We start from the raw sequence: 25,011 nt of genomic DNA on the forward strand, positions 1-25,011 counted from the left end.
TGACACTGCCATGGTCAGATTTGCAAATCGACTTTGTAGGCCCCGTGATTCGCTCTGCTAGGAGTAATAAGTACATGTTGACTGTGACATGCTTGTTTACCAAGTGGGTGGAATGTCTCCCAGCCCCAAACTGCAAGGCAGAAACGGCAGCTGCCTTGATGATTAACCACATCTTTTCCCGTTTTGGTCTACCTCAAATGATTGAGTCAGACAGAGGTAGCCACTTCACCAGTGAAGTGATGACAAAGATGTGGGAGATACTGGGGGTCAAAAGGAAGTTGCATATTGCTTACCGGCCAGCTTCTTCTGGGGCAGTAGAGATATAACCGAACCATTGTGAGCATATTAAAGAAGTTTGTGGCAGATTCTGGGCCAAGTTGGGATATCCGATTACCTCTGGTCCTAATGGCCATCAGATCTACCCCTTCATCTGCGACCAAAATGTCACCATTTGAGTTGATGACTGGACGCAAGATGGTGCTTCCGCAGCATTTGCTCTACAGGACCCAAGAGCAGACATTGATAAATGCCTCCACAACTCATGAGTATGTGGAGAATTTAAGGAAACACCTCCAACATGCTTTTGCCTATTCTCAGCGGAATCTAGAAAGATCAGCTGAGAGTATGAAGACCCACTATGACCTGAAAACTTCCAGGAAGGAATATCAGGTGGGGGACCGGGTCTATCTATACAATTTCCAAAGGAACCAGGCCAAACAGCGAAAATTTTTGCCTACATGGAAGGGACCCTATGAGATTATAGACAAGATCTCCCCTGTGGCCTACAAGATCCGCATCCCCAAAGGCGCTTTGGCAGAGGGGGAAGACAAGTGGGTCCACATTAACCAGTTGAAGTGTTGCCATCCCAGGCACACTCTACAACAACTGCAGGAATCCTCTGGAATCCTAGAGGGTACTGTCTCAGATTAATTCGATTCCAACCCTAAAAGATCCTACATATGGCCTATCAAATTCTGTGTTTTTCAAGTTTATGTGTTCCTGTCTCTTAATTTAAAAAAAAATGTGCATGTTCATATCGGTTGAGTTCTAAAATATATATGCCACCCCACTATATCAATGGTGGGGGAGAAATGTCCATGAATAGGTATTGCCGCTCTTCCTTTGTCGTCCTAGGAGAAAGAAAACCTTGAGACTGGCCAAGGAGGACGATCCGGAGACCGGGAGCAGAGACGCAAGGGGCCCAGGGTACCGCCCAATATTACCATCAGGACTGGCGAGGAGAACCGATCGATCAGTACCGGATGGAGGAAAAGATGCTGAACTGTGCCATTTGCAGAATTGGAAGAAGTTTATGCGGACAGACCAGCGCGTGGGTCAAAACCCTTGTGCACCCGACTCCCCATCGACTCAAATTCAAAGGGCAGTCACGTGGGGGGATTTGTTGGGTGTCCTGACCCACGTTTGAGCTATCATGCTGCAACATTTGGTGCTGTGGGCTTAGAAAATCCAAGATGGCCAACAAGCCCACAAGTGCGCCAGAATCCAGGAGAACCACGCAGTTTGTGCGCACACCAAAATGGTTATCTCACTTGCCACCCACCAGTGTAAAGAAAGATCTTTGTTAACAAAATCCACTGTTACTGATGTCAAAAAGTTGCTGAAATCGTGGCTCACCGGACCACTTTAAAGATTCAACCCTTTTGTGGGGTTCCACATAACCATTTTACTGTAAGGAGCCCCATCAAAACAATGTTAAGCAAGGATTTACTACCATGTAAGAACCATTCCTGTTTGGAATGCATTAATCCAAGAAAGATCCCAAAAATGGATGCAGTACCAACAAAATCCTCAAGGCGGTGCTAGCGGTCTAAACTCTGACAGGAGAACTAAGTGCAGTTGCCGACAAAGGGATTTGACTCAGCTGACTTCAAAGGCTGCATTTTAATTAAAAATTAGCCACCTGCTGTTCCCAGAGGCCAGAAGCCTGGGAAACCCTCTCACCTCCAGAGATTCACACCAGGAGTTAGAATCTCACATGACCTCTTGATTGATAGAAGGCAGACTGGCTGGGAGCCTCCTGGAGACCACACAATAGGCTCTCACACTTGAATAGAATATGTTGATTTTGACTGTTTCCTGTCAACAAAGGCCTGCCTGCCAGAAGACACATGTGATCACTGACCCACCCAAGTCTTGGAGGCGGACTCCAACACTCTGAGAACTGAATTGAAAGCAAAATATATATTTTACAGAAACACTGATAACTCTTTGTAATCAAATGACAGGAATGTATAACTTTGAGAGCCTTTATTTAAAAAATGTACCTTCGATTCAAGCCCAAACTCCAATTTGTGTGATGTTCTGGGGCAAAACCCTGCTATTTATGTATACTACAGACTCTGTGTTTAAGCTAGAGACATGGTAATTTACTCGAGTATGTATGGACAGGCCGTGTACATGTGTATAAATCTGGAGAAAAATCCAATATTGGTAACCCGACCAAAAAGTGAAATATGTTGCCATTTTTTAACCCAAGCTCCTAGAAACGACAGAATTGGAACAGGGGCTACCATCAGTAAATGCATGATGTGTGTATGCAATGCCAAACAACTGTCTATCAGGGAAATATGTCTTTAGGTCAAATATAGATTGTGTGTAATTTGACAGGGGAGTGTCCTTTCTGCAAGCCATTAAATGACATCGCTCTGACACTCCACTTCTTTTCCCCGTCCGAGAGAGAAAGGAAAGCTTGACCAATGGGCAGTTGAGAGAGGGGCTGGCTAGTGATGCTGCACACACACCCACTTTCAAAAGACATAAAAAGAGCCACTAGAAGCTAGAGAGGACATTCAATTCCATTTGCTGCGGAGCATGCTGATCGACGACTTCACATCCAGAGATCCAGACTTCAAATCCATCAATCTCCAGAACCTGTAGCAGTACCTAGAAAGCAGAGCAGTATCCAGAATCCAGAGAGGCTAGACCAGCAGAGCGGAGTTGACCCAGACCGCTGTTAGCAGAACCAGAGAGCTGACCCAGATCACTGTGAAGTGCCGAGACCAGACCGGAGTCCAGTCCAAAACCTGACCAGATCCATGGCGAGGCCTATTTCTAAATATATTGTGAGTACCTAGCAGAACTGTGCAGAACCAATCTCTTAGTTAAAATAATATAATTCAATCTATTTTAATCTAACCAGAACTGCCTCCTAACTGTCACCTGTCATTTGCAAAGCTGTCACTTGTCATTTTCTAGCTGCAAGCTGTAACCTGTCGCTTTGAACTTTTAAAATTTCAAATCCAAAAAACAACCTTCACAAAATCGTTCATAACTCTGGAACTGTGTGTGCTAGGAACTTGGTTTAACTTTCCTCTGAAAGCATAGAATCTTATCTTTCCGACAAGCCTAGAATCGACTTCCTACTCCTTATACTTTCTTCGTAATCACGATTCTCGCACTCGCGAATTTTACCACGATTTGCGATTTGGTTAAAGGATAGTTCCGGGACTTTTTTTTATTGTCCCTACGGTTCGGCCATGTGTTTTTAAGCATAAATCGGTAGATCGTAGAAAACTTTCCTATGGACCTTACCCGACTTTTCGTCCATTAACGCACTCAAAATCAGCCGCCATTTTCTGATAATCCTATCATTTCCCCCCATCGACCTGGCTCACCTGCTTTTGCGGCACTAAATCATATCCCCCGCCCCTGAAACAGACTTTATCAAAACATTCATATTCCCCGCCTCGATCTGTGACGTGACTGTGCTGCGTAGGCAAACGCGCCTAGGCGTCTTCTACGCGACTCCACACAGAACCCGGAAACCAACACAGATCAGCTCACAACACAGCGCGCCACAATTCGGAATATGAAACTGTACTTTTAAATCAAACCGCAAGATTGTAAATTTGGTAAAGTACATTTATTTGACATCAAATGTTTAGAGAATATTCAGCGATTTGCATTTTTATTTGCTCACGTTCCAAAAAGTTCGTTTTGAGGCACGCGATGTTCCTTTGCTGTACACAGGGTCTTAGATCATCTCACAATACAGCGCCACAATTCGGAATATGAAACTGTGGTTTAAAAGCAAACGGCAAGATTGTACATTTGGCAAAGTACATTTATTGGACATCAAATGTTTAGAGAATATTCAGCGATTTGCATTTTTCTTTGGTCTCGATCCAAAATAGTTTGTCTTGAGGCAAGCGATGTTCGTGTGCAGTACACAGGGTGTTGGTTTACGATAAAATAAGCTCTTCGGTCGCACTGATAATCGCATGGCTGTTCCAACAACGAGGCACTAGGCCACCACAACGGTCTGTATGTTGCATCTAGCCATTAGTACCGCGTAAGGGCATACTTGTACTTGGCGATCGTCCCATAAAATGGTCAGGGTGGTAACGTTGTTCACGCGGAGAAGCAACTGGCGGTTGTAAAAGCCATCCGCCGGTGTCTGGTACTCGTGACAAATACAATAATGAAGGATGTACCTGTTTTAAAAACATAAAAAATGAAATTAGTCTCACCATCAGATCTTTATTAAAATTATTCATTTTATATATTAGGTCAGGAAATTATTTCATAGCTAGGACAGTGCAACTGGGTATTATACATCAAGGGGGGGCTGTAAGATACTGAGACAGTCCCCCAGTGCAGGGGTTGACAGGGTGGCAGTGCAGGTGGAGAGTGGAAGGGCCCAGGACCGAGGTCGCAGACAGTGGAACAGTTGTAGCAGGGGAGAGGGAGAGAGAAAGCAGAAGCAAAGAGGAAGGTTTTGAGGTGCTTCCGTAAAAGGAGATGGTTCTCCTCAAGATAGTGCGCGGTACAAAACAATATGCCACATAGAACGAACAAGTAGAACTTAACCCGTCTTTAAAGCTACTGTATAGTAATTAAATTGCGGTATAAACTCATCTAAAGAGTTACTTACATTATATTTGCATTTTCCATTGTGTCTGTGCGTAGGGCAGCCCCGAAATACCACTCCTTCTATGCCGACGTTATTTCTTCTAATGAACAAACATTAAATGGCTTTCGTTTCTGAAATTATATTCATTATCGTTTCTTACGTTATTGCCCCACACCCCCAAAAAGAAGTCTTTCGGGATGGTCCCGGCCTGTCAAAGTCAAATAACAATAGAACCTTATACTGAGTCGTGGGCCATTCCGGCACCCGAGCAAAAAATCAAAGCAGCTGACCTTCACTTTGAACGAGCACACATTCCTAGTTAGCTACATTCAGTGTAAGGCCATCTCACAGGACTTGAAATTTACACTCCATCTTTGCATTTTGTCTGCGTGCATTTGCAGCCCCAGAGAACCATAAATACGGAGACATTCTATATTTTTTGAAAAATGATTTATATTACTGTTTGGTTTAATTTAATGCGCAAATGAACAAGGTTGGATAGACACATTGCATGTACACTGAGCAATCACTTTTATTTACACAATACATAGCTACACATATTCAATGGGCCTGCAACATGAGGATACTCGATAGAACAGACAATCAAATTACAATCATTTAAACCGTGATGTGTATTTCTCAATGAGCTCTGCTTTAGGTGGACATGGAACAGAGGCAATGTTGGGTGGCAATGCAGTTGTCCCCTGCACAGGTTCGTTCACAACTCCATGTATGTGCCTATCTAGGACATCAACAATAAGTCTCTCAATAAACTCATATTGCATATCCTGAAACACTGGTTTGATCACCCATTGTTTACTTCTGTTAGTGAAGGCCTTATTGTAGCGAAGCGTCCCTAAAGTTCCGGTCGTCCTACTTTGTTGACGGCCAACATTATGGTTATGTGCCAAGACCGCTAGAAGAGTCCGATTTATCATGCCCTCCATGCCAAAATGCAATCGTTTTGGCCTGTACTTTAGGCACATATTGTGGAACACCTCCAAATCTCCTGTGTGGCAGAATTCTGTGAGTCCCCTCAAATCTCTTGTTATAGTTTTATCAAATACAATCTTTTCAATGGCTTTGTGAGTGGGTGATGAAGGAATCAACCACTTCTTCTTCCGTGCCTCCTCTGTGGACAAATGGCCATGTTCACAATTGTGGAAATGTTGGTTTGTGGTCCAGCGGTGAACGTTGCTACAGTGTAGCATTACTGACCGCCATTTTTCCAGTAGAATTTCCAACGACCCTCCACATGTTTTTGAGCTCCACCAAAGATGGTTGCTGATTGACTTGGACCACTGTGAAATACCTTGCATATCTTTTTTTTTTACCTGCAGCCGACATTTTTTTATTGATTGTTTTTGCGAGATGCCAAACGTCAAATTGGTGATTTATATTTTTGTACTCTTCTCTCATTGTCTTGGCAATTGAAACGTGTCTGTCCGTGGCTATCAGGTCGATCACCATTCCCCGCGATTGTAGTTCTTGCAATGATGCTACAAAGCCAACTTTCTCCATGGCCACTGAGGATGTACTTTGTGACACCTGCACGACCACGGAACTCACAATTTTCTTACTTTCCATGTCCTGAAAGTGGTAGGTGCAGTACTTGGCTGAAAATCCTGGGCTGTCGCACTGTCCATCACCGGCTAGCCTGAACCGTTTGACCGCGAATGTACTATCAATAGACATTTTTTCCATTTTCCAAGCTTCGCTAATGGCTGGAAATAGATAATCGGTTTGGTATTTGTAGAACTGAGTTTTCGCAATGAAATGGATTCCCACAAACTGAAAGAAAGACTCTAACTTTTTAAAACTTGAACCACTAAAAAGTGCAGCCGCTGCACAAAGTAGATTGCCTGCTGGCAGTTGCCCCAGCATGGGTTGTGCAGACCATGAGAAAGGATGATATTTTGTACAGGTGGCATGTATTTTAAGGTTAGTGCCTCGAATTGCACGAGTCACATTAACCAATGGCTCCCCACATACTTCCCCACCAACCGAATGCCCACATTTCATCCGAATAATATCAATCAAACAACTATCGAATACAATGAATTTGGCCTCTTTCCTTATACTGTCACTCTGCATCCCAGCTGGTTCGGCCTGTAACGTTGAGGACATGTCACTCACATGAAAGGTAGAATCTCTGATATCGTCTTCCGCTATGTTCAGTGATATTGATGGTGTTTCATTGTCATCCACTTCATTCTCTTCCATTGCAACATCTGTTCCTTCTCCGGCGATGGGTGAATAAAACAATTTCTTCAACTTTCTCGCGGTCTTAGTTTTTGCGGGTGTGGATTCTGTGAATTGATCTCCGACTGCATCCGAACTACCAGGAGGACATTCACTATCAATGGCTGGTGGTGGTATAGCTCCGTTGTCAATCACTTCATATTCTTCCCATTGGCACGATGCATCCCCAGTCTCAAGTCCCTGCCAAAAGGTTTGACAAGCAACATCTCTCGTTCGCTTCACTGTCTGTGTAGATCTAGTTCGAACACCCACTCGCAACTAGAGGACAGATTGGAAAAGGGATGTTCAGTTTAAACACAACTTACAGTATTGAACTATTAACAGTGAAAAACAACATAATATAGTGACCAGGACACTAACCTTCTTTTGCTTTCTTTTCTTTGAAACTTTCTTGCCTTGAACTTCAACATCTGGACGCTGTTGCTCCGACTCGTGTGTGCATGTCTCCACTTCCTCTTGCGCTGCAACGACTATATTTTCATGATAAGCACATCCATCAAGCACTGACGCTCCATCGACTCCCTGAAGCATAGAACTTTCATTAGTATGTATAATAATATTGAAAACACAAAATGTACTTGAGGACCAATACCCACGTACATCTCAATAGCAAAACACGAATGAACGCTTTGTGTAGAACATTCAAACGACAATTATTCACGCATTGTTCATCTAGTTAGATGGAACTGTCAAGATCCATACCTCGGGCTCCTCATAAACTTCCATGGATTATATTATTGAAGATGATGCTTCAGTAACTCCCTGAAACACAGTAATTGCATTAGTATGGTTTTCTATTTTGTTAAAAAGAACATAAACTTTGTGCAGGCGTCAACGGCTCATCTAAATAGACCTGCACAAATGATCAGTTGTCTAAAATAAATAATGGATATCTAAATATGATTCGATTTGCTCGATCGTTGGAAGTGTCACCACCCAGAGATCTGCATCAACTACTAGGGCTGATGTTCTTGTAGAAGAAGCTCCGTCATCTCCCTGAAACATAGTACTTGCGTTAATAAAGAAGGAAGTATAGCGGATGTAATCACGTCATATGATTTCGCTTGATCGAACTGTCAGTATCCATACCTCGAAATGCATAAGAACATCAAGGGACGATGTAACTGTGGTGCACACTTCTGCAAGCTGTTGCGCCGACCCGTAACTGCATGCTCCCCCTTCTTCTTGGACTAATGCTCCATCGACTCCCTGAAACATAGGACTTTCATTAGTAATGAACACAATATTGAAAAAAGAAGACACATAGGAGGGCGACGAGAGAAGGACATATCAATGGCTAAAAACGAAAGAAACATTGTGTGTAACAATCACGCTACAAGAATGCAAGATTTGATGATCTCCATCGATGGAACTGTCCGGAAACGTACCTCGAGCATCTGAGTGACATCAACGGTTGTCGTCAATGCGTTGGACTCCTCAGCATCTCCCTGAAAGACAGTACTTGCATTATTTTGGATAACAATAATTATAACTGAAAACAAAGACTAGAGGACGAGTACAAGGGTGTACCATTAGGTAAAATAATCACACGATAAATTAAAACTATTGATTTACATGCCTAAAACAAGTCAGTGGCAGAATAGCTAAGTAAGATTAGCCGATAGGCGCTTGAAGTGGCTGATGACTGCAATAACGACACGGATGGAGAATCTTCCGCCTTCATATTGAGTGGATACATAAATGGGGAAATTATTGTTAGCTAATGCTACACACTACCGCAAGGCCGAGAGATAAATACGTAAACTTGACTCACCAGTGGAGGGATGTGGACGAATAGAGTGGGAATAGCGGTTGAGAGCAATTTTCGCTTCGCTCGCGGTGTGTTCTTCTTTATTAGCAATGATGTGCAGTACATGTCTGAGCTAAAGTGCCTGCTGCAGATGCGGTATCGATCACCCCTCTTGTCCGCAAAGACTTCTAGGACTCTACTTTCAAGCTCAGACGGTGGATATCCGCAATATCGGACCCATTCTCTTATCTGATCTATTGTCTTAGGGAAAACATGCATTATAGTACCTTCAGATTTATTATGGGTCTTCGAAGGGCAACCGCCAATGGAACAGGCAGGCATTGTGGAAAGTTCTGAAAAGTAAAGATCAACAATTCTCTATGAATACCAATGTGTTAAAAAATTAAATGCCACATAAAAGGTTCAATGCAAGGTTCATTTTGGTTCTTGGAACTATACACGTTATTCACATGCGGATAAGTATTTGAATAACTTTAAAAAAATAGAAAAATAATTTGACTAAACTCAGAACATGTGACTAGTTCCTTGCATGTACTGTCTTGAACGAAAAGAAATTGGACGCAAAATGATTATGGTACATGGCCTTACCTTGACGAACAAACAGTTAGATGCAGGGATCAGAGTAGTTTCTTGTCGTAGAACAGGGAGCAGTTCACAGGTTGCAAACTGACGAGTTTCCTCGAAGTGGTCACGGAAGTTCACAGAGACGAAGAGCAGATAACCAGCACCTTCACGGGTTGACTAGCAAAGCGCAAAGAAGTTCTCATTAGAAATATGAAGTGGGTTATAAAGAATTCGAAACAGGGGTGTGTTTGTGAATGAATGACGTGTATATGTCGTGGCTTTATGAGGTTTGCAGGGGGGCGTCCAGCGTGAGGGGGGATGCTTGGCAGGGACACGGGGTCTGGAGCTAGACATGGGAACAACAACCCATGCTCTATAGACCACTTTGAAGTGTACATGGTCTTTGGCACCTCTTGGCCTTTATCGCTCCCTGACAGCTCCACTTGCCAGCACAAGTACCCCGGTGCGAACTGCCTTTGATAGGGCGTGGGGTGGATTGGGGCGGTGGTCGTGCAGACAAGACACAGGAAGACTCGTGAATGGAGACACACTTATGTGGATTGCAGGGGGGCGTCCAGCGTGCGGGGGGATGCTTGGCAGGAGACACGGGGTCTGGAGGTAGACATGGGAACAACAACCCATGCTCTATAGACCACTTAGAAGTGTACATGGTCTTTGGCACCTCTTGGCCTTTATCGCTCCCTGACAGCTCCACTTGCCAGCGCAAGTACCCCGGTGCGAACTGCCTTTGATAGGGCGGGGGGGTGGATTGGGGCGGTGGTCGTGCAGACAAGACTCGTTTGCCGCAGGGCCTCACCAAGGAGAGGCCATCTAACTGCATGTAAGAGGCAGGCTGCAGGATCTAGTACATGGAAGGCAGGGGGGTGAGTTTATAAATACCTCACCCTCCCAGGAGAATATATGGGTGCAGTTCACCCTGGAGACCCTGGATGCCTAGGCAGTTAGTCAGCAGTAGGCTGGCCTGTGGTGGCAAGGCGGCACGGGCCAGAGGGGGTCATCTCTTTACCCGGTGCCCAAAAGGATGATTTATTATGATCAACTATATTGATTATTTACCTATAACCATGTTTTGTATCAATAAAATCCAACGGCCTTTTATTGCCAATGCTTGAACAAAGTGGTGTGGTAAGTATTTTTGGGGGAGGAGGCAAGGCCGGGAGGCTTGATGCCAACCCGCAAAATAACATATGTATGTCTGCTGCATATGGGTTCAACGGTTATGTGGATTGAAGGTGGGCGGCCAGCGTGAGGGAGGATGCTGGCCGGAGACATGTGGTGTGACAAGACAAGGCACAGGAAGACTATTCAATGGAGACACACTAGATTCATTTAAAAAATCAAAACAACCATTGTTAAAATATATGTTGGGTTTTATTTTAGATCTTAATTTCAATTGAACATAAATAATAAACATTACACATTGTAAAGTTCCGGTTGCAGCACATCCAGTGAAAATCCGCGGTATTGTCCACTGTCGCTCGGGAAATGTTGTCTAATGGCAAGTACCGCACAGGCAGGTATTACTCTCCGAACGCGGTGTCCGAGCCTCCCGTGAAGCCACCAAGTGAAACAACGATAGGCCCCCAGCCTGTACCACCTGTGAAAAAGAAAGATGCAAACTGTATTAAAATGACAAAACTTTCTTATCACTGTCGATTCAGGTAAAAAATGTCATTCTGCTTTGAAAAAAATTCTATCTAGAAAATGCACAATATGGAACCAATTTACATGCATTCGAATGATATGTAGATGTAATTTTATATGTGGGAGACGACCATGAAATAGTAGTGGCATCACTGACATCACAACCAGAGTATACTTACTCGTTACTCGGATTACGCGGACGAACAGTGCCGCAAAGTTCGTGCATAAGCACCATCATCATCCTCAACACGGTCTGTGAGAGGCAGGCTTCCCTGAACTCTGGCAGCTCGGTGATGCATTGCGGACTTGGCTCGCCTTCCGAAATGTAGGCCAAGCACCCGGAATTTTCACGGCAGCAGCAGTTCTCCTCCTCAGTTGGCATTAGCTCGCACCGATTGCACGTGCACCAGGTGGAGACGCCGTCCATGTGACATGGTCCAGGCTCTTCATCCGTTGACTGGTCCTCCCAACTGCCGTCCGAATCCCCATCGTTTTCGCGTGCTTGCCTTTCCAGTAGTTCTTCCTCGGTGTACTCGGGCTCGTACATATACGGCATTATTGTAGCCATTGTGTGGTAAAGAAAGTAAAATAATTTACAGAGATGGTACAGGTGTTCACAAGGCCTAGAAGCGGCGAAGGTAGCTGACCAGAGCACAGAAACGAGTCACAGAATACTCAAAGTAACACAGAGAGAGGAATGGAATCGAAAATCTGCTGCTGTGTGTTGTGAAACGGTGTGTTTATACTTATTGAGGAAAGAGGCGTCCTGCCATTTCCATGGCGACACGTCATTAACTGAAGTGCAGCGATTGTTGACACGAAACATGCTTTGGCGTTGGGAAATGGGCGGTACGCGTCTGCTGATGTCAGGCTCACGGGCGGAGGATTTGATTTAGTGCCGCAAAAGCAGGTGAGCCAGGTCGATGGGGGGAAATGATAGGATTATCAGAAAATGGCGGCTGATTTCGAGTGCGTTAATGGACGAAAAGTCGGGTAAGGTTCATAGGAAAGTTTTCTACGATCTACCGATTTATGCTTAAAAACACATGGCCGAACCGTAGGGACAATAAAAAAAAGTCCCGGAACTATCCTTTAAAAATCCAGCCACGTGTGAAAACAGCAGCTTCCTTGCTTTCCTTTGCCAAAAATTTGTTTAACCTGCTAGTTACTTCTAGATCCTTGCTAAAGTGAGCCTGAACTCATCCCAGGTATATTTCACTCACCCTGAACCTCCTAAAGGGAATTAAAACCATTTTCAGCATATTTCTCACTGCATTGTCACCATATTCAAAGCATTTTGCCTGTGTTTCAAAACTCTTATCTGTTGTATAAGCTGCTGGGGGGGAATTGAACTGAATTCTATTTGATTGCATTCCTAAGAACTGTGTCATCTTCATCTCCTTACAGTGCATAAAAGGGGGGGTGAATTTTCAAAGAAAAGTGATAACATTGTTTTGTTGAAATCATATTGAGTATTTCTGTACTGCAATTTCATTCCACCTTGCATCCATTTGAAACCATAAAAGTATTGTTGCTATCTTATCCATCCTATAACCACTCATCATTGATTATAAAGAAGTGTGCTAGTGCCGGACTATCCATTATTGATTACTGCTCAGATTAAGTGTGATATTCAATTATTAATTTATTATCAAAGTGTGATATATCTATAAATTGTTTAATTTTTTCAAATAAATCTTTTAAATTTGCAAAACAAACCTACTTCTTGGCTCAGTGGGGTCAGGGGGATTCTAAGAGAGGGGTGTTATATAGGGGTAGTCATCCAGGACGCATGAACTGGACGTAAAGATATATCAATAAGGGTTTCCATTCAGTATCCCAGACTAGGCATTGACTTAGCTGTAGTGTTGAATTGAATCCTCTTACAAATTGGGGGCTCATCCGGGATGTTTGGGTTAGTCTATCACTTGTGCAGATTAATACAGCGTGCCAGCTGATCAGATACACATATCCGGTCGGATCATCACGCTGTGTTACGCTGTAAAGCATTCCTCAAAGGAACGCTCTAAGGAAAAGGTCTGTTTTGCAAAAAAAAAAATAATAAAATGCAAACTTCTGTAAGTCAGGACAGAGACCAATCTCTAGAATGACGACCTTGGTAGATATGAAAATAGCCAGAGAACACTTCTTACATAAGCTATTTGTGAGAGGTGAGTGGACTCATCAGGACCAAACGGTCTGGTTGCAGGCAATCGCGCAACAGGTCACTGAAACAGGGTCAGATATATGGGGAGATCAGGGTCCCCTACATGTGGACCTGAGTGAACAATACATGGCCCCGAAGGCCAAGGATGAGCACCAAAAGATTGCCAGGGTAGCGGCATATTTATATTTACATATGGGAGTCATGCAGGACAAATGTGCTGAAGGCCAAGATCTGGCGAGTAGGCAACTGCTGGCACTACAGAAGGCCCAATCTGATCTGGACTCTTCTGAGCAGAGGCTGCTCAGGAGCCAGGAGTCAGAAAATGACAGCAGACGGTACATCACTAAAATAAAGGAGGATATGGATGTGCTGCAACAGGAAAAGGCGGACCAGGATACCGGATTTCTGGCCTTGCAGAAGGAGCACCAAGAAGGTTTGGACTCCCTACTGCAGAGCCAGAAAAAGCTGGAGCAACAGTTAGACTTCAATAGGGCATGTGCTGAGCAGGTAGTCACCCTGCAAAGCCACCTAGATAGGGAGAAGGCAGAGAGCAATAAACTGATTTTGAAAGACCTGGATACCCAGGCAGAGTTTGACCAGGAGCGCCAGAAAACTGGTGCCTTCCAAAGGCAAAGGGATGACCTGGCGGCACAGATGCAGGCTCTTAGTCAGGAAAGGGATACCTTAGGCCAGGAAGTCTGCCACTTAAAAAGGAAAATGGAAGAAAATCACCTGGCCCTCCAGGGACTGGGTGACCTCCAAAAAGAACACCATAACTTGTTAGAGCACACCAGGAAGGTGGAGGATGCTCTGGCAAGAAAGGAGCAGGCCAATAGGGACACAGCTCAGGAGGTAACCCTCCTGCAGCAAAGACTGGCCCAGTGCTCCAGGACCAATCAGGAAATGCAGAGAGAGAATGAGGCTCTCTGCCAGCACAATGATAGGCTCCAACAACAGGTAGCGATGCAGGAGAGACTGATAGAGTCTAGTAAGGCCTTAACTGAGGAACTGAAGGCGCAGGCTCTTGCATTGCAACAGGGAGCAGGGGCGGATAGAGACCAGGCTCGCTGGGAAAGGGAAACTTCTGAGCATAACCTCAGGAGCCCTAGTACCAGAGGCATTTATCTCTCTCAGTCCCTGGACTCTGCTACCCCCCTGTCCCCTGGTGCACATGAGCACCGGGCCACAGGGATGGCAGATTACTATCCAGCCGGATGCATGGGGCTCATAGGCCAGTACCTCCCAGGAATGGATGGGCGGGCATCCGGGTATGGGCACCCAAGCACAGTGCAATTTAGTGGGGAACCCCAGGAGAATAGGCCCATTAAGGGCATCCTGAAAACTTCTGCCCAGTTAGGTCAGTGGGGGGGGTACCCATCAAATCCTGGCAGCAAGGAGGAATCTGAAGACTCCTCTGAACGGCGCAGGACACAGGAGACCAGGTCCCCACATTCTGCCAGCCACTCCCAGGCTCGCAGAATCCGGGAAAACCTGGAAGAGCAGACAGGAACCTCTGGGAGCAGTGCCTCTGAGTCAGAGGATGAATGGACCAGGGTTACCCGAACCAAAACGGCCAATAAGGCAAAAAGGGCCTTGCTTAAGGACCCATTGAAACAGATTAAGGCAATCAGGAGTGTCATCACGCCTTATCATAAGAACGCCAAGTACTCTGTTTGGGAACACTTGGAGCTCTATGAGCAAATGATGGAGACTTTTCATTTGAAGGACAGCCAAAGTTGTATCCAATATGTAAAGTGGACCTTCTCACCAGAATACTCCAGTTTCTTTGCGGGGCTGGAGGACCAAAATCATTTAAGATGGTCCACCTATAAGGCGGCCATCTTGAAACATTTTTCTGTTCACAGAAATCCTCAAGAGGCTCGCAAGGCAGCCTACAATTTGCAATGTGGGGAGGATCAGGCCCCACAAGAATTTGTGCAAGAACTGAAACGTGCCTTTGCGCAGACCACCAGAAGGGTGCGCACAGACAGCAGAGAATTTATTAATACTTTTTTCCATGCCTTGCCCAAATACATAATGACCCAGCTCGTGAGAGATTTTCATGAGAAAAGATCTTTGGAATGGGTCATTGAACAAGCCACCCGCATCTACGAGGTGCAGAAACCGGTGGAAAACAAAAACCAGCCCAAAAATCCCAAAACCAACAGCACCCTGCTGCTGCCAAGGTGGTAGAGGTAAAGGTCACCCCCGTTTTGGATTTGGAGATGGGGGGCCTAAAAACCTGCCTGCACCTAATAATTCACAGCCCAGAAGGCCCTCGGGCCAGTCACAGACAGGGAGCCAAGGAGGCAGCCCCACAAATGGGGTCCCTCGCTCTCCTGATTATGTAAGTCCCCGTTACAAGGGAAATCGACCCATCCTGGGTTATGTGTGGACTCCTCCAGCCCAAGGGGGGGGTCCAGCCAAGCACCTAACCCAGGGAACTTCCCTCCTAACTTCCCACCGGAGGGCAGAAATTCTCCAAATCCTGGGCAGAACTTTTTCCCCAGGTATCCACCCAACTTCCAACCCCAAAATCATCCATCCTTCTTTCCCCAATTCCCTGAGCCCAGACAACCTAATCCGGGAGAGGGGAGGCCAAGGGTGGAGGGGTACCCAAATCTTCCCAATCCGGGATATTACCAGAGAAGGGATAGCTACCCTTCCCGGGATCAGCCCAGGGGAGAAAACAGGGCCCCGTATCAGCCTGAGCGGGTTTCCCAGTTAGAGTGCCAGGTTCAGAACATGGCACAGGAGCTGGGTCGCGTGCTAAGGGCTCAGCAGAACCCTCAGATGGGCATGCCGGCACAGAATGCACCAAACTCTGGGCCTGGTGCTCCAGAGCAATGACGGGGGCAGCACCCCGATAACACACCGGTTCCCAGGGAGGAGGCACAAGGGGAAGGGGGGGTGTAAAGCCTTGGAGGAAGCTTCCTTCCCAACTTGTAAACAGCCCCTGGAAAACCAGGAATCAGAAACAAAATCTCCTGCCCCTGAAAGCCCGCCTCCCAAGGAGCAGAGGGGGGGTAGGAGAAACAAAGGACACAAAAAGACCCACTTTGTGGAGGAGGTACAGGTCTTCCAATTTGAGGGAGAGGGATCCTCAGAGGATCCTGGGGAAAGGACCTTCTCCTTCAGAGATGGGGGAACTCCTCCCAAGGAAAAAATGGGTCCCAAGGGATGTCAATTCAGACTGGGGAGATATGGAGACTGAGCTACCGCCGCCCATCATCTCATCCCAGAACCCACAATACCGAAATCCCCTGGTTCAAACCCATCCTGGTGACTGCCTCCAAGAAGGGGGGGGCAGCCCAGAACCGGAACCAGGGGAACCCACAATGGCTCTGATCTCCAGTTGCCAACTTTTTCTTTCAGATTCCCAAGGCTCTCCACAGAATTCTGCCCAAATGTCTTCTCTTGCAATGTCCAAAACCAGAAAGTTAGCCCACCAGTTGTCCAAAAATGTGCATTATCTGTGCCCCCTTGAGGAGAAGGAGGGAAGATACTATGCCCCGGTACAAGTACAGGGGCAGGGTACGATTTCAGCGCTGGTGGACACGGGATCTCAATCTACCCTTCTGTCCAGTAGGGCCTTTGATGAACTGAATGCAGGAAGGCAAGGGAATTACCAAATTCCTCTCACCTCACTTCCTGGACAACTCCAGAACTTTGACGGGAAGGAAATTCCCGTCGAGGGGACGGCAGATTTGGACATTAAAATTGGGCGACACAAGTTGAAACACCCAGTCATAGTTGTGACTCCAGAGGGCACCCCTTGTTTACTAGAGAATGACCTCCTGAGAAGGTTGTCACCCCTAATAGATTGCGTAAACAAGGTCCTCTGGACCCAGACTAGCCGACCCATAAAATTAAAACAGAGTGTCAACCATGTTAGTTTAAACGGCACCTGCCACATGGTTGAACAAAAACCTGACCAAGTAGAATTTCACTTCCAGAACAACCAGATTCCAGACGTGACAGTAATAGCAGTAGGACAACAGACTGGTGATGGGGGGTCCTCTCTATTTCTGAAAATCAACCTTCCTTCCAGTTTAAGGTGGTATTCCACACTGGAAGGAAACTCCCTGAAATTCTTTACCAATCCACAATCAGAAACCCCCACTCCTATAGTCCAGAAAGATGTGAAATCAGCTCAGAGCCTGGCTGATATTCAGCAAATTGGAGAGCAGTTGTTTATCCCTGTTCAGTTAAATGATAGGAAGGACTCTGTTCTCGCTCGAGTGTGTGTGAACAACGGTAAGAGCTTCATCATCGAAGCCATGTTCCGCCAACTCCCAAAAGATCCAGCCATTCCCACATTCAAACTGATAGACAAATGGGAAATGGACCTGGAAGCACCTAATTCCAAACATCTCCTGCCAAGCAGGTGTATGCTCAAAATCTCCATTGGCAACTGCCGCCTTTTACTTAGACAGTGACATTCTCAATCGCTTTGCCATTAGTTTGGACCTAATAAACTTCAAAGCTTGGTCCCGATTAGCGGATAATCCCATGGGCTTTGATGATCCAGAAAAAGCATTTAGGTCAGCTCAATTGCTACCTTATGCAGTTGAAATTCAGATTAAAGAGGAAATCACCATCCCAGAAAGGACCCGACAATTCTCCCTGGAAGTGAAAGTTAAAAGAGGACAATATTTGCAATACCCTGATGCTTACATACATCTAAACGCTTCTCTCCAACAGCAAGGGTTGGGGGTAAACCCAACTCCATTAGTCAACATAGAACATGACACCATTCTAATAGAGGTGGATAACAGCGACTTGAAGAGTATTACTCTAGCCGCAGGCACCATTATTGGAATGGCGGTTGATGACCAACATTTTTCCATTGATTTAGGTAATGAACTGTTAGGACCAATCCCCAAGGACTGTTTTGACAGTGACAGTGAGGACAATACAACACCAGACAGGATTTTTACCCGCCATGGGGGGAACTTCCTGGTGTACACTTCTTGCCCTTATGGTAAGGAAGATGTGACTTGTGACTTCAGGAGGGATGAGGTGATTTTCCAGGTCCATGAGGGCTGCCTTTCCCACCTGAAGCCTCCAGTCCAAATCAGCACTCTGACCAGGGACTTCTCCACCCAGCTGGAGGAGGCCGCTGAGATAGCCAAACCAGAAGTCTTTCCAGGCTTCAGGCAGATGGTGGAAGAGAGAGTCAACCTAGCTGATGTCTGTGTGACTCTGGAACAGAAGCAAAAGTTGAAACAAGTCTTCTTGGATTTCCAAGATCTCTTTGCGGTAGACTCATATGACTGTGGTCGCACCGACATCCACACAACAACAATCCCCACGGACCCTGGCATGACTCCAGTGTTTGTGAAACAATATCGCTTGCCTCTCGCATCAATGGAGTCCCTTACTGAAATAATTAAGAACCTCAAGTCCAGGGGAATAATCCGTCCCATCCACAGCACCTTCAATAATCCGGTGCTGGGAATATTAAAGCCAAATGGCCAGTGGAGACTCTGCGCTGACCTTAGGGAGCTCAACAAACGGGTCCATACTTCCCGATGGCCTCTTCCCTACATTGACCAAGGGCTTGCCCAGATTCAGGGGTCACAGGTATTCACTGCAATAGACCTGACCAATGGATACTGGACCGTGCCGGTCAGTAGGGAGGACCAATACAAGCTGGCTTTTACCTTTGGGGCCAGCAGTATACATGGACCCGGACTCCCTTCGGATACCTCTACTCCGGCAATGAATTCAACATTTTCCTACACAAGGCCATGCCCGACCTGGGTGCAAGGGGTAACCTGGCTTATGTAGATGATGTCCTCATCAAAAGTTCATCTGTGGAGGAACACATAGCGGAGATCCGTTATGTTCTGATGCAGTTGAGGGCTGCCGGAGCAAAACATTCCTTTCAGAAAGCACAGTGGTGTAGAACCCGTGTTAATTTCTTGGGGCATGAGATTACTCCTCAGGGTCTCTGTCCCCAGGAAAAGAAAGTGGAAGCACTTCAGAAACTGAAAGACCCCACAACTCTGCGGGAACTAAGGAGCCTCCTTGGACTGACTAATTACAGCAGAAAGTTCATTGAGGGCTACGCAGAGATCACCAGATCCCTGATTCATCTCCTGAAGGGGGGGGGGTCAAGTGGGAATGGGGTCCAGAACAAGCCGAGGCAGTAAGACAACTCAAAAGAAGCCTCTCACAAGCGCCCTGTCTAGCTTACCCTGTCAGAAACAAGGAGTTCTTCCTGGAGACGGGGTTCTCTAATACGTGCTTGACGGCAGTATTATACCAAAAGCATGACAAGGTCAATAAAGTAATCTCCTATGCGAGCAAAACTTTATCTCCTGTGGAGGAAAAATTCAACGATTGTGAGAAGGCACTCCTGGCAACGGTGTGGGCATTGAAGAATTACCGCCCGTTTATCCAGGGGGAACACATCATAGTGGAGACTCCACACCAGCCTCTGCAATATCTCCAAAGTGACAGAATCCGGGCCGGAAATGTGAGTAATTCCCGAATTACTTCCTGGATTCAGTCAATGCAAGGCTTTCCTGTGGAGGTCAGATATGGCCAAAACAAGAAGAGTCCCCTCGCGGAAGGTCTGGCTGACTTGCATGATTGTGCCAGAGAAAACTGTCTCGAGGACGAAAGTCTAAAAATCAAGGACAAGACGGAGGCATACCTTAATTCCCACCACAAAGTCTTTGAAGAGGACAAGTGTGAGGGAATGCCCACTGTCTATGTGGATGGATGCTCGTACCATGTTAACAACAACGGGGAGAAAGAACTGGTGGCCGGCGTAGGGAATGCATGGGTGAATGAGTCCCCAGAACCCTCCGCTGGATACAAAATTGGTCCCCGAAGTAGTCAGGTGGCAGAATTGATGGCTGTGCATCAGGCCATCCTCACTGTTGTCCAGCATCAACTCCACAAACTGGTCATAATCACAGATTCGGATTATGTACGGAACGGGTTCGTGGAGCACCTGGTTAATTGGAAAACCAGAGGCATGTTATGTGCTAATAACAAACCCTTGAAACATGGGAAGTTGATCCAAAACATTGATGATCTGGTCACATCGAATGGGATGACCATCTACTGGAAAAAGATCAAGGGTCATTCCAAAGTAGAGGGACCAGACAAAACTGGAAATGACTTAGCTGATCAGCTGGCCGAAAACGGGGCCATCCATGGGGATCTAATTGAGATTGAGTCCCTGTTGGGGGAAATCCAGGTCACTGCTATCACTAGGTCCCAGACAAATGCTCACAATGATCTTTCAACTGCCCAATGGAGCAAGCAGACCCCTGATGCTGATTTGATTACAGCTCAGAAGGGGGATCCAATTATTGGTAAGTTTTACCAACACCTTGCGGACCCTGAGAACTTTCCCCTGACGGATACCGATTACATTGGGAAAGAGGACCTAAGAGTGTTGATGAAATGTCCAAAAATGTTCCGAATCCAAGACGGTTTGCTGGTAAGGAAATCCAAAGCTGGCCACGATCAGTGGGTGGTTCCTACCTCATTCCGAAGCCTGATGTTAAGTCACGCCCATGATGCGGCCACCGCCGGTCATAGGGGGTTTCACACAACACTGGAAATCTTAAGAGAGGTTGCATACTGGCCACACATGGGGCAGGACCTTGACCAATACTTGAAGGGGTGTCTTGTGTGTGCACAATTTCAGCCATCATCTCTCACACACCGGGCACCTCTCCAAAAGAGGGGAATGACACTGCCATGGTCAGATTTGCAAATCGACTTTGTAGGCCCCATGATTCGCTCTGCTAGGGGGAATAAGTACATGTTGACTGTGACATGCTTGTTTACCAAGTGGGTGGAATGTCTCCCAGCCCCAAACTTCAAAGGCAGAAACGGCAGCTGCCTTGATGATTAACCACATCTTTTCCCGTTTTGGTCTACCTCAAATGATTGAGTCAGACAGAGGTAGCCACTTCACAAGTGAAGTGATGACAAAGATGTGGGAGATACTGGGGGTCAAAAGGAAGTTGCATATTGCTTACCGGCCAGCTTCTTCTGGGGCAGTAGAGAGATATAACCGAACCATTGTGAGCATATTAAAGAAGTTTGTGGCAGATTCTGGGCCAAGTTGGGATATCCGATTACCTCTGGTCCTAATGGCCATCAGATCTACCCCTTCATCTGCGACTAAAATGTCACCATTTGAGTTGATGACTGGACGCAAGATGGTGCTTCCGCAGCATTTGCTCTACAGGACCCAAGAGCAGACATTGATAAATGCCTCCACAACTCATGAGTATGTGGAGAATTTAAGGAAACACCTCCAACATGCTTTTGCCTATGCTCAGCGGAATCTAGAAAGATCAGCTGAGAGTATGAAGACCCACTATGACCTGAAAACTTCCAGGAAGGAATATCAGGTGGGGGACCGGGTCTATCTATACAATTTCCAAAGGAACCAGGCCAAACAGCGAAAATTGTTGCCTAAATGGAAGGGACCCTATGAGATTATAGACAAGATCTCCCCTGTGGCCTACAAGATCCGCATCCCCAAAGGCGGTTTGGCAGAGGGGGAAGACAAGTGGGTCCACATTAACCAGTTGAAGTGTTGCCATCCCAGGCACACTCTGCAACAACTGCAGGAATCCTCTGGAATCCTAGAGGGTACTGTCTCAGATTAATTCAATTCCAACCCTAAAAGATCCTACATATGGCCTATCAAATTCTGTGTTTCTCAAGTTTATGTGTTCCTGTCTCTTAATTTAAAAAAAAAATGTGCATGTTCATATCGGTTGAGTTCTAAAATATATATGACACCCCACTATATCAATGGTGGGGGAGAAATGTCCATGAATAGGTATTGCCGCTCTTCCTTTGTCGTCCTAGGAGAAAGAAAACCTTGAGACTGGCCAAGGAGGACGATCCGGAGACCGGGAGCAGAGACGCAAGGGTCCCAGGGTACCGCCCAATATTCCCATCAGGACTGGCGAGGAGAACCGATCGATCAGTACCGGATGGAGGAAAAGATGCTGAACTGTGCCATTTGCAGAATTGGTAGAAGTTAATGCGGACAGACCAGTGCGTGGGCCAAAACCCTTGTGCACCCGACTCCCCATCGACTCAAATTCAAAGGGCAGTCACGTGGGGGGATTTGTTGGGTGTCCTGACCCACGTTTGAGCTATCATGCTGCAACATTTGGTGCTGTGGGCTTAGAAAATCCAAGATGGCCAAAAAGCCCACAAGTCCGCCAGAATCCAGGAGAATCACGCAGTTTGTGCGCACACCAAAATGGTTACCTCACTTGCCACCCACCAGTGTAAAGAAAGATCTTGTTAACAAAATCCACTGTTACTGATGTCAAAAAGTTGATGAAATCGTGGCTCACCGGACCACTTTAAAGATTCAACCCTTTTGTGGGGTTCCACATAACCATTTTACTGTAAGGAGCCCCATCAAAACAATGTTAAGGAAGGATTTACTACCATGTAAGAACCATTCCTGTTTGGAATGCATTAATCCAAGAAAGATCCCAAAAATGGATGCAGTACCAACAAAATCCTCAAGGCGGCGCTAGCGGTCTAAACTCTGACAGGAGAACTAAGTGCAGTTGCCGACAAAGGGATTTGACTCAGCTGACTTCAAAGGCTGCATTTTAATTAAAAATTAGCCACCTGCTGTTCCCAGAGGCCAGAAGCCTGGGAAACCCTCTCACCTCCAGAGATTCACACCAGGAGTTAGAATCTCACATGACCTCTTGATTGATAGAAGGCAGACTGGCTGGGAGCCTCCTGGAGACCACACAATAGGCTCTCGCACTTGAATAGAATATGTTGATTTTGACTGTTTCCTGTCAACAAAGGCCTGCCTGCCAGAAGACACATGTGATCACTGACCCACCCAAGTCTTGGAGGCGGACTCCAACACTCTGAGAACTGAATTGAAAGCAAAATATATATTTTACAGACACACTGATAACTCTTTGTAATCAAATGACAGGAATGTATAACTTTGAGAGCCTTTATTTAAAAAATGTACCTTCGATTCAAGCCCAAACTCCAATTTGTGTGATGTTCTGGGGCAAAGCCCTGCTATTTATGTATACTACAGACTCTGTGTTTAAGCTAGAGACATGGTAATTTACTCGAGTATGTATGGACAGGCCGTGTACATGTGTATAAATCTGGAGAAAAATCCAATATTGGTAACCCGACCAAAAAGTGAAATATGTTGCCACTTTTGAACCCAAGCTCCTAGAAACGACAGAATTGGAACAGGGGCTACCATCAGTAAATGCATGATGTTGTATGCAATGCCAAGCAACTGTCTATCGGGGAAATATGTCTTTAGGTCAAATATAGATTGTGTGTAATTTGACAGGGGAGTATCCTTTCTGCAAGCCATTAAATGACATCGCTCTGACACTCCACTTCTTTTCCCCGTCCGAGAGAGAAAGGAAAGCTTGACCAATGGGCAGTTGAGAGAGGGGCTGGCTAGTGATGCTGCACACACACCCACTTTCAAAAGACATAAAAAGAGCCACTAGGAGCTAGAGAGGACATTCAATTCCATTTGCTGCGGAGCATGCTGATCGACGACTTCACATCCAGAGATCCAGACTTCAAATCCATCAATCTCCAGAACCTGTAGCAGTACCTAGAAAGCAGAGCAGTATCCAGAATTCAGAGAGGCTAGACCAGCAGAGCGGAGCTGACCCAGACCGCTGTTAGCAGAACCAGAGAGCTGACCCAGATCACTGTGAAGTGTCGAGACCAGACCGGAGTCCAGTCCAAAACCTGACCAGATCCGTGGCGAGGCCTATTTCTAAATATATTGTGAGTACCTAGCAGAACTGTGCAGAACCAATCTCTTAGTTAAAATAATATAATTCAATCTATTTTAATCTAACCAGAACTGCCTCCTAACTGTCACCTGTCATTTGCAAAGCTGTCACTTGTCATTTTCTAGCTGCAAGCTGTAACCTGTCGCTTTGAACTTTTAAAATTTCAAATCCGAAAAACAACCTTCACAAAATCGTTCATAACTCTGGAACCGTGTGTGCTAGGAACTTGGTTTAACTTTCCTCTGAAAGCGTAGAATCTTATCTTTCCAACAAGCATGGAACCGACTTCCTACTCCTTATACTTTCTTCGTAATCACGATTCTCGCACTCACGAATTGTACCGCGATTTGCGATTTGGTTAAAAATCCAGCCACGTGTGAAAACAGCAGCTTCCTTGCTTTCCTTTGCCAAAAATTCGTTTAACCTGCTAGTTACTCCTAGATCCTTGCTAAAGTGAGCCTGAACTCATCCCAGGTATATTTCACTCACCCTGAACCTCCTAAAGGGAATTAAAACCATTTTCAGCATATTTCACACTGCATTGTCACCATATTCAAAGCATTTTGCCTGTGTTTCAAAACTCTTATCGGTTGTATAAGCTGCTGGGGGGGAATTGAACTGAATTCTATTTGATTGCATTCCTAAGAACTGTGTCATCTTCATCTCCTTACAGTGCATAAAAGGGGGGGTGAATTTTCAAAGAAAAGTGATTACCTTGTTTTGTTGAAATCATATTGAGTATTTCTGTACTGCAATTTCATTCCACCTTGCATCCATTTGAAACCATAAAAGTATTGTTGCTATCTTATCCATCCTATAACCACTCATCATTGATTATAAAGAAGTGTGCTAGTGCCGGACTATCCATTATTGATTACTGCTCAGATTAAGTGTGATATTC

Source organism: Ambystoma mexicanum, chromosome 2p, assembly GCF_040938575.1.
Source record: "Ambystoma mexicanum isolate Mex_15411 chromosome 2p, UKY_AmexF1_1, whole genome shotgun sequence".
Classification (NCBI taxonomy): domain Eukaryota; kingdom Metazoa; phylum Chordata; class Amphibia; order Caudata; family Ambystomatidae; genus Ambystoma; species Ambystoma mexicanum.